Genomic DNA, 11,693 nt, shown 5'->3' on the forward strand with positions numbered 1-11,693 from the left:
AAACCATTAAATTCAAGTATCCTAAAAATGATGACCTAGGGCATCATCATTGTTAAGGATGTTTTAATCCTTAAAAGTGCCTGATCCACGGCGGAGATACATACTTAATTTGCCTCATCCCCAATGGAGATACACTGAGCATTTTTGTAAGGATATTATTGTCCCTAGCATGTTCAAACACTAATGAAGATACACCTTTGCGTAAAAGCTTCAAAATTGCAATCGAGCCTATTATTTAGCTGATGTATGGCTCACAGAAATCATAGCTTCCAATGAAGACCCTGATGACTCATAAAAACTATGGGAGTCCCAATCACCCCATTAGCTTGAACTATCATCCCAATGAGTCAGAAATTACCCTTCCCATTGCAATCCCATTCATTAGCTTAAACATTATAAAATACCATCCTCAAAACCCCTTTACTTGGGATTCACTTAAGAGCTCCATTATCCTCATGGAGCCATACCAAATATATCCCACTCACTTGAGCCTTCATAAGCCCCATGAGTAATACCATGCTCAAGGAGTCCCAGAGCCCCTTGATGGGCCATTACCCCCAATAGACCACTACTTACAGTGGATCATCACCCCAGTGTTTCATCATCCCAATGGTCTGTCACTCCATAGGTTTATGATCTCTAGTGATAGGTCATCATTCCCAGTAAGTCACTACCCCCAATGGTGCAGATACACTATGACTAATGTATGGAATATGTTATTCCTTCATCACCTAAGGGAGGTAACCATTTCTTTACCTTATAGACATATATTATCCCTAGGTTGTTTTCATTCACCAATTATCTTATGGTCCATCTAAAACCCCTATACCCCAAACAAGTGTATGTCATTCATCACCTTGCAAAACCCAAAGACATCGCCAATAGTGTTCACCTTCCTAATAAAAGCCTCACCCGTGGTATCCGGTGAGCCCCCAGTGAGACTAGTATAGTTATTACCCCTCCATCCTATGCATCATCAAGGAGGAGGTCTTCTCTTTTTAGTATAAAAAGAAAAAAGGTCGGACATGATGAGCATCCGATGAGGATCGTCATGAGTAAAAGTGAGAGCTTTAGATGGACATAGCCACGATGTTATGGGTAATATTGCCAAAAATAAAAAATTTGCATGGTGAAAACCCGAAATGGCACCATGAGTAAAAATGAAAGACAAGCGTGGCCATGAAGCTATGAGTAAAAGTATTTTACAAATAGAAAATCAGGCATGGTGAAAACTCGAAAGGGCCCCATGAGTAAAAAAAGGAAAGAAAAGGTGAATGTGACCTCAAAGTCATGAGCAAAAGAGCCTTAATAAAAGAAGAAGTTGGGGAAACCGTTTTACGACGCCACTTCTATCCAGTTCAGGTGGAAACCTGAAAGGGCACCTGGACTAATAGATAGGTTGATGCAACATTCAATCAAGGTGGCTTCAACCAATTACAACAAAATTTTGTCGGTTTAGGAATCAATACCCCGCATGGGTACCTTACCATCAAAACCCAAAAGAGCTTAAGAAAATCCAATAACTCGGGCTATCCTTGTTGAAGGGCCCCTGAAGATCAAAAGAATTATCAAGATGGCAAGTCAGAATAGCCATTTGTTGAAGAAATTCTCCAATCCGAGACGTCAACCAAAATCAGGAAGAACATGTTGACAATTCGAGATAGAAGTTCTTATTAGGCAATTGATTGCCTAGCTTGGATTAATGCCCTGGTTCTAAGGGTAACCATCTTATTAAGGCTCCCATCTACTGTCAGACTTAGACTTTCGGGATGGCCACTAAAAAGCCCTCTACTAAGCCCCAGTATGATCGGGGTTTCAAGCCCCAAAGAAATTGTTTTACTAAGGCCCCAGTTGTCGACATGTTTAGACTTTCAGGATGGCCACCAAAAAGCCCCTAACTAAACTTGGCATATTAGGTGTAAGCCCCCCCAAAGCCCCAAAGAGACACCTCTTGTGCCATTAGTCCACGTCCTGGTGAAGTAGTTGATACGCCCCATTAAGGGCTCTCCCCGATTGTTTATCTAAAGCAAAATAAACAAATCAAAGGTTCAATGTAAAAAGGGAAGGAAGCCCTTAAACAAGGCACCTGCCGTGTAACAATCCTAAACTTTCAAATATATATATATATATATATATATAATAATAATAATAATAATAATATTAATGTTGTTAACAGAAATAAATACAAAAAAAATAAATAAATAAAAATAAATAAATAAATAAAAATAAAATAAAATAAAATAAAATAAATAAATAAATAAAATAATAAGTATATATTAGTAATGATAATAATAATAATAATACTAATATACCGTTAGGATATTGTTGCTTTTATATTAACAATAAAGAAAAGATATTATTGTTAATATTTTTGAAGGTCCAATTTTACTTGGGTGGACCTTAGGTCCACCACCTTAAAGGTTTATAAGAACACTCATTTAAACGACACCTTGCCTTGAGGTGTTCCTTTTTTATACGTCTTTTTTTCTCTCTCTCCTATGCACATCTCTTTTCAAAAAGCCCAACCTTTTCGCAAGTTTCAGATGAGGAGAGTAGAGAATTAGGATTGGGGTTAGGGTTTTAGCAGAGGGCACGATTGTGGAGTTAACGAAGCGAGGGGATTAAGGTTAGGGCTACCAGAATTTTTTCTTTTGTGGAGTGAGCTCGTGGATTTGCAGAGAGAATTACAGAGAGTTTTGGATCTAGCGTTTGCTAAATTTGTAGAGGGAGGGAGAGAGAGATAAATGAGAAGGTATCGTGCAGTTATCTAACTACGTTCTCTACCTCTGCTAACCATATAAAAGGAAATCCAAAAGCTTTTCAGTTACGGACTCCTCGCTCTTGTTTCTCTCTCTAGACTTCTCCTTGGAGCTTGACTCCTCCTCATCTTCTTCTGTGTAAGTGACATCGTCTTTCTGAAAAATAGTCTATTTTTAATAAATAGTGATATTTCCGTCTAGGATCGTTATTTTATCAGTTTTATGTGTAAGTGACCTCATTGTCTCGAAAAATAATCCATTCTTTTTAAAAATAAAATGAAATAATTATTTCTGCTTATTATCATGAATTTAAGTGCGATAAATTTTATGCGCACACGACCTCATTATCTTGAAAAATAATCTTTTTAATAAAAATTGTGATATTTTATCTATGTTAGAAATTTTAAATGCTGTAAATTCCTAGAAAAATAAATTTATTTATTTTTCTTGGCTATTGTTAGAAAATTTTAAATACTATCAAATTATTAGAAATAAATGTGATATTTCTGCTTTTAGTAAAATTGTGATATTTCTTTCTACTGTTTTGAATATTTAGACATTGTAAAATTCATGTGCAAATGACTGCCTTATTATTTAAAAATTGATATTTTTGCAATTGATTATAGTATTGTTGTGAAATGTTTATTTGTGGATTGATATCCCATAAATTGTGATAATTCTGTATTCTTGAATTTCTATAAGAGTTTTTCTATACATATTAAATTGGCAATTATGCTAGAATGCCTTTACAAACTGCTACCTTTCTAAATTTGAGCCCAAAATATTTGATTGGTTATTTTTGAAATGTTATAGAGAGTGACTGTTATTAATGGTTTAAGTGAAATTCATACTAATGATTTCAGTGATATGTTGAGTACATGATATTGCTGCTTTCGAATGTTTAAAGAGATTTAGAAATAATTTAAGTATGCAAGTGGACTCATCCGGTTCGCCGGTGAGGTATAAGTGGACCTATCTGGGACGCCGGTAGGGATTAAGTGGACTCATCCGGTATGCCGGTGAGGTATAAGTGGACCTGCAGAGATGAAGTGGACCTATCTGGGACGCCGATAGGGATTAAGTGGACCCATCAGGACGCTGATGGGGTATATAGGTGACCTACTTGGGATGCCAGTAGGGTATTTTGTGAAATCCTTTGAATTATGCACTGCCGTTAAAAGTGTTATAAGCATTTCAATTACTCGGATTATACTTAATTATGCATTTATTGAAAGTGAAACTGTTGATGCATTTCTGTTAATAGATCTTCTTTTTGGAAAATATTGATATCTTTCAATCATGATTATTTTTAGGATTATGATGATCACTTACTGAGTAGCCAAACTCATCAAACTATAGTAAACATTTTTTTCAGGATAACTGCGGATTCATTTTGAGTGCTAGTCAAGATCAACCTTGGAAGATACTGTTGTTGTGCTAGCTTTCTTTATTTACTTTGTAAGACCTCGCCACTGTAAATTTGTCCTATCAATAGATGTATATATGTTTTGTCTGTCACATCTCAGGAATAACAGTATTGTAAATTCTTGGGGTGTAACACACCGCTAGCCTTTCAATAGAAAAATAAAACATTTAGTGTAAAAGGGAAGGAAGCCCCTTAAGCAAGGCCCCCCACTACTAGCCTTTCAAAAGAAAGATCAAAGATTCAGTGTAAACGGGAAAGGAAGCCCTTAAGCAAGGCCCTCCACTGGTAGCCTTTTTAAAGAAAAATCTAACGGATTGGGAAGAAAGTCTCTAGGCAAGGCTCCTGACTACCAGACACATCTGGATTATGATAACATTGGGTTTATCAAGCCCTTAAGCAAGGCGCCTAGTTGTTGGAACAAAAAGGGCTACTGAATTGGGATCAAGCCCCAATGGCACTCACCAGTTGGCTCACTTAGGAAGTATTGTTGAGTTGGAAAGGAAGCCCTTAAGCAAGGCACCAGGTCAACATGCTCCCTAAAAAATTGATTCTAGTAGTATTGGATTTATCAAGCCCTTAAAAGGCCCCCAATCATTATAATTCACTTCGGTCATCCCCCATGGAAGAAGCTTGGCATGGTCTCCCCCTCAAGGATCGTGTTGATGCCGATAATCAAGAAGAAAAAGATTATTGAGAGATAATAAAAGTGTATCAGTAAGGATTTGAAAGATGAACTCTGACGAGGTTTTGTTTCGAATGTTACACTTCTCGCTTCTCTTGAAGAGTAGCACCCGACATGGCAAGTTGTTACATGTCATTTTTTATGTAAATGTATCCTTGGGGTTAATAAGGAGAGAGCCGATAGTAAGTTGGTCCCACCAGTACCTGAGACGCCGCTAGACCATAGGAACACTGTAGCAATAAGCCTAATATTGGGCGACCTCTGAAGGACTGTTAGAATGGCTTCAAATTGCATGAGGGGGTAATTTTGAATGCCCTAAGGACACCTGTAAAGTTTCAAGTTTTGAATTGATTAGGAAAAAACTCAGTTTTCAAATTCAGTTCCTACCATGCTGAAAATGGACCCCATAACTATAGCCCCATTTCATGGGTATCAAAACAGTATTAGACCATCGCTATTGGATCCGAAACATCGAAAAACCCCCAAGTACCAAATTTCGGCTCAATCAGATGCTCTGAGATCATTCATGGCCTAACTTACTATAAAAGCGTGGGTTTTACACTAATGCGATGCAGCCTCAGTGAACCAGTTTCCATTTATGAAAACTATGTTTTTTCATTTTTGGATGATTTTAAAATACTCATAACTTGCTCATTTTGAGTCCAATTAAGCTCAAATTGGACACGACCTAGATCTCGACGATACACTTGTTTTGATATATGGCAAGCACCTTGTCGTGGCTTGAAACAAGAGAAGTTTTAGAGAGAAGACGGGCTCGAAACATGAAAATTCATATTTTTAAGCTTTGAGAGGGCATAGCTCAAGATCATGATGTCGGATCGTCGCAAGTATGTGTCCGTTGGGACCGTGCTTTGAAGAGCTAGAATTTGATATAAATTTTTTGTACAATCGGTAGTCGGATGACACCAAATTTTGAGGTCGAAGAAGGCATACTTTTTTGATCGTCGGAATCCCATTTTTCGACGACTTCCCAAAATTGGAGCGTGATCAAACGGAGTCCAAATGGATGAAATTTATCACAAAATGATTGTGATAGTATCCTCTTCAATTCGTTATTAAAATAAACACTCAGAACATCATGGATTAGCCATATCGGCGGTCAAAGAATTACAAGTTTATGGAACTTGTCCGGATTTTGGTTTCTTCTTTAAAAATTCGTTTCAAGACAATCAAATGGTATCAAAACATGTGCAATAGTTCAAGCATCAAATCTACGACATTTGATCGCTCGAATTACCATCGTAAATGTATGAAAAGCTCTTGAGGCCAAGCAATGGCAAGAGGCCCCCTCATGGAGGGATGACTTTGTCATTTGTTGAAAAGTTTTTAGGGGTATTTTGGTCATTTGGTCCAAAAACATGATTAATTTTTAAATCATTAAATGTGTAATTTTTTAAACAATTTTGGTTATTTTTTAGCAATCCACCTTTGTTTTGGGGTTGTTCTATATAAGGAACTCAAGTAATTTGTAATAACTCCCTTCGAGTAATTCTCAAACTCTTGAATACTTAGTCCTTTGCAATCAAGCTCCTAGAAACTCTTGCTTGTTCTTTTGCTTTGCTTCGAAATTTAAAACTTAAGATAGGAGGAGAGAGAAACATCTTCTAGAGAGAGAAAATACCCCTAGGACCCCCTAGAACCTCAAAATCCCAACTTCCTTAGGATTCTCAACTCCCAATCCCATACACCCTAGAACTCTTAGCTTCCATACACCTTAGAACCCCTAGCTCCCAATCGTGCTCCATACACCCTACATCCTATCTTAGCTAGCCTACACCCTACTCTACACCATGTACCATAGTGCCCTATACACCATAGCATCCTTTACATCTTAGTTAGTCTATACCTTAGTCTATCTTATACACCTTAGCTATTCTATACCGTAGTCCATCCCATACACCCTGGTTCCTATATGCCATACCTCAACCCAACTTATCTAAACTAGACACTTAGACCTTAGACCCTAACCTTGACCTAAGACTAAGACATCTCTTTCTCTCTCATGTGCATACAAAGGGACAAACGAAGGTGCACCTAGGCTCAAGCTCGTTCTAGGTCCATTCTCTCCTCTCTCTCTACTCTCTCTCTCTCTCATTTCTTCTTTTTCTCTTTGTCTCTCTTCTTTCACTCTTTGTCTCTCTTCTTTCTCTCTTTTTCTCTTTCTCTCTTTTTCTTCTTTCTTTCTCTCTCTCTCTTCTCTCTTCCTCTTCCTCTCTCTTTCTCACTCTCCTCTCCTCAGAGTCCTAGCCTCTCCCTCTTCTTTCCCTTCTTCTCTCACTCTCTCTCTCCCCCAAACCTAAACATCTGAACCCGCACCTAGGGTGGGCACGACTACTCTCTCTCTCTCTCTCTCATTTTCTCTTTCTCTTTCTCATCCCCCGCTCAAGACACGAACCCGTACCCGTACCCTAGGCAGGTCTGTCCGCCCCTCTCTCGATTTCTCTCCCTTACCCCCTATCTCTCTCCCATCTATCCACAGACCCGCACCATAGGTATATCCGCCCCCTCTCTATCTCCACTCTCTTGTTCACTCTGTCAATCCCCTTTGTGCCTGGACCTGCACCTTAGGCAGGTCCATCCCATTTTCTCTCCACTCTGTCATCTTGTCCACTCTCTCACCCCCCTCAGGGCCTGGACTTGCACTTAAGGTGGGTCCATCTCTTTCCTCTCTACTCTCTCACCTTTTCCACTCTCTCAGTTCACTTCAGAGCCCGGACCCGCATCTAAGGTAGGTATCCATTATCTCTTCACTCTATCATCTTTAATACTCCCTCATCAACTCGAAAGACCTGGACCCACACCATAAGCGGGTCCATCATTCCTTAACCCCTTAGGTCCATTGTTGTCTCATTTTAAATACTTTCTTCTCTCCTTAAGTCATGTCTTGACCTTTTATTCATTTCATTTTATTTTTATTTCATTGTTTCTTCATTCTCTCTCTTACTCATTGCTTCTTTCACTTCTTAAGTACTCGGTTTGAGGTCTTTTTGAGATAGTGCCCTAGGGTTCTAACTCTTGGACTGCTACTCTAACCATTCGCTTGTAGTGTAGTAAAGTAATAAGAGACACTGATTCTCTTACACTTGGTCACTCGGGTTGGGGTTATCCTCAGTCAGCTTTTCTTAGAGTTCCGACCCTTTCACGACTCTAACCACCGAGTCACACAGTGTTTGGGTTGTGAGGAGCTTTCATCTCTCTTTCTCTCTCTCTCTCTCTCACTTTCTTCTCTCCCTTGATCACTTTTAGGGGGCTCTTTGGGTTAGTGACATAGTTACAGGCTTAGTCTTGTAACTCCACTTTTCAAATCCTCCGGGTACCAAGGCTTCGAGCCTGGTGCTTTTCCCTGTCTTCAATAATACCTCTTGGGAGAGGTTACTCCAAGAGGCTGCCTAATTTTTGGGTCATCACTTCGCTTCTTTTACTTCATCTTTTCTTCTTCTTCTCGTCTCTAAAACCAAACTCTTATCAACTCATCCTTATTCCTTACCTACTTATCCTACCACTCTACCCCCAAAACTAGAACGATTAACTCAACCATGGTGAGGTATGTGCTCGAGTCCACCTCTTCATCATTTTAAAATCCTCTCATAGTTGGACATACCTATCCGCACGTGACACACGAGGCACACATATGCTTGTGAGGTCAAGTAGTTTTTCGATAGGTGATTCAATCGAACCTGCGTCCCCAAGGGAGCACGAGCAAGGTAGATCCAGGCCTGACCATTTTTATCTGTGAGGAATAAAATATTGTATGATGCTTCCAAGTTCAAAAACTAGAACTTACCTATCATGGTCGTTGACTTAGATCCAACGAGTTGATATCTACAATGACAAACCAACGGGGAGACACAACTGACCTCGAAAGGATGATGGTAATTTATGTTGTATATGCACCAATATAATTTCAATAGTCGTAGCTCTGGCTAATGCTTTTCATACAAGCGGAGGTCTAAGCTCCCTAATCCACACAGATGAAGTGAGCTGTCATAACCAAATAAGAATGAGTCGAGCTGCCTACTTCCAACTTATGGATACTATTAGGCAAAAAGGGTACAAAAATGATATGTTCTTGGTACCTCTAGATGAATAACTGATTATGTTCTTGCACACAATTAGCCACAACTTGAGGTATCGCAAGATAGGTCACGAATTTAGGTGCTGTGGGGAAACTGTCAACACTTCAATCGTGTACTGAATGCAATTTTAAAACTCCACCCTAATTTGGCTACATGACCAGATATAAGCGGAGATGAGAGGTTTAAAGCCTAAGTCAATGTAGTTTGTGATTTTAAAGATATTCATTTCATACCAAATTATCAATTGTTAAGTAGAGTGTACTTTGCTCATTGATCGAAATTTCGGTCTATGTAGGATTGTATTACAGCCATTGATGGCATCTGCATCTCTACTCTTGTAGTTAGTTTATTTAAAGTAAATACCAAACTCCCAAGGGCTTCACATCATAGAATGTTATAGGTGTTTGTTCCTTCAATCCAAAATTTCAATATGTCCTTGAGGGGTGGGAAGATTCACCATTGGATTCTCGTACTCTTTAATATTCACTCACAGGTGCAGACCCTCTTCATGTGCCCCTAGTAAACATTATACTATTTTTTAATATTCAAAACTGAATATACATAAACCAACAATATGATAAACGCAATCTATTTGTTTTATAGGAAAATACTACTTGGTTGATGCTGGCTACCCACATATTCCAGGATTTCTCTCTCCATACCTCCATGCACATCACTATAAGAATGATTTCAATCATGGTAGTCATAACTCTCAAGACTATAAGGAGTTTTTCAACAAAACACATGTTTCACTTCGAAATGCTATTGAACGTGCCTTTGGTGTCCTAAAAACACAATTCCTATACTGAAGTTTGCCACGAATTATCCAATTAGAATGCAAGTGAAGATCGCCATTGTTTGTTTTATATATATAACAAGAACAAGCTTAAAACATGGGGTAAAACATACAAGATAGTGAAGAGCCTCATAAACCACACTGGATTGGGCTGGGATGAAGTGAGACAGATAGCGACTGGTATTGAGGAACTTTGGGAACAATACATTGTGGTTAGTTTATTCTTCGCTCTTCTTTGACAGTATTTATCAGTTATATTATGAATTTCAATATTAACTATTAATAATTATCCACATTGTATAGGCGCATCTTGATGCCAAGCATATCAAGGGGAAATGGTTTCCCTATGATGATGAGTTTAGAATAATCATAAGAAATTCAATTGTCGATGGAATAGGTGTGAGCACAACAACAATGGCCGAGCAAGATGCACTATACAAAGATGAAGATATCGGTGAGAATGCGACGGAGGCTCTGTTTGGTGAAGAGCCTTAAGGATGTTGAAGAAGGGGACATTCGTGAGACCCCTACACAGTCAAAGGCTAGTGAGAAGGGTAAATCCATTCCTTCAGCTGCAAGTCGGCAGACAAAGAGGAACAAGAGGGCAGTGGCTGATACCTTAAAGTCAATTGTTGAGATAGTAGCAGACTTAGGGCCTGCAGTTGCAAATTTTAAAAACTCTCTTAATCCTCACATTGATGAGGTTTGTGAGACCATTTTCCATATCAATGGTGTTGCAGATGATGTCGATTCAAGGGCATGCATGAGATCGCTTAGATGTCCACATGAGCAAGATCTTCCTCAAGATGAATGATGCGTGGAAGTTGGCTTGGATTCAATCCAAGTATAGAAGTGGATCAAATGATCGTAACTGATGTCTGATGCCTATGTGATCCCTAAGGCCCTCTTAGAGTCTCTCTCTATTTTTTTTTTATGAAAACTTTAGCTATGCATTTTGACTTATCCCTCTCTCTCTATCTCTCTGTCTTTCTTTTGCTCGCTCCCCTCTTTCTTGGGTACCATCTAAAAATGGTTGTGGATGTCTTATTTTTTGGGTTATGATGTGGATGGGTTTCAATATTTCTATATTGAACATGTGTTATGACACGTTATATGTTTTTTTTTTTTTGTTATGATGTGTATGTGTTTCAATCTCTCTATAACCTTGGACACATGTTATGGCAGGTTATATGTTTTTAAATTATTTTTGGCTTATGATGTGGATGGGTTTCATTGTGTACCTTATGACTATTTGTTCCATGAATGTCCATTGCTTCAATTATGCATTTTGCTATGTGGAGAGTTTGGTCTCTAGAACACCTTCAATTATACATTCTATGTAGAGAGTTTGGTTGCTTAGAAACATGCTAAGTGGGGTCTATGTCATAGCATTTGATGCTCATGACACGATATTAGATGATTTTTGCTAAGTGGGGTGTATGTCACAGTGTTTGATGCTCATGACATGATATTAGATGAGTTTTGCTAAGTGGGCTCTATGTAATAGCATTTGATGCTCATAACATAAGTGGGCTCTATGTAATAGCATTTGATGCTCATAACATGATGCTAATGACATGATATTAGATGAGTTTTGCTAAGTGGGCTCTATGTAATAGCATTTGATGCTCATAACATGATACTAATGATATGATATTAGATGATTTTTTTTTATGTGGGGTCTATTGCATTGCATTTGATGCTCATGATATGATATCAGATCAATTTTTACCATGTGGGGTATATGTCATAGCATTTGATGCTCATGACATGATATTAGATGATTTTTGCGGAAAATTATTTTACCATTATTTTTTAATTCTTGAGAAAATATCATGGTATTTTACTGACCCACTAATGTCACTTGAGTCAAATGACATCTGTGTTTCATGCATCAAACCCAAAATATAGCTATATTCTCATTACAATAAGT

This window comes from Amborella trichopoda, chromosome 5 (genome assembly GCF_054954075.1).
Source record: "Amborella trichopoda isolate Santa Cruz 75 chromosome 5, AtrichopodaSantaCruz75HAP2 v2.0, whole genome shotgun sequence".
Lineage (NCBI taxonomy): Eukaryota > Viridiplantae > Streptophyta > Magnoliopsida > Amborellales > Amborellaceae > Amborella > Amborella trichopoda.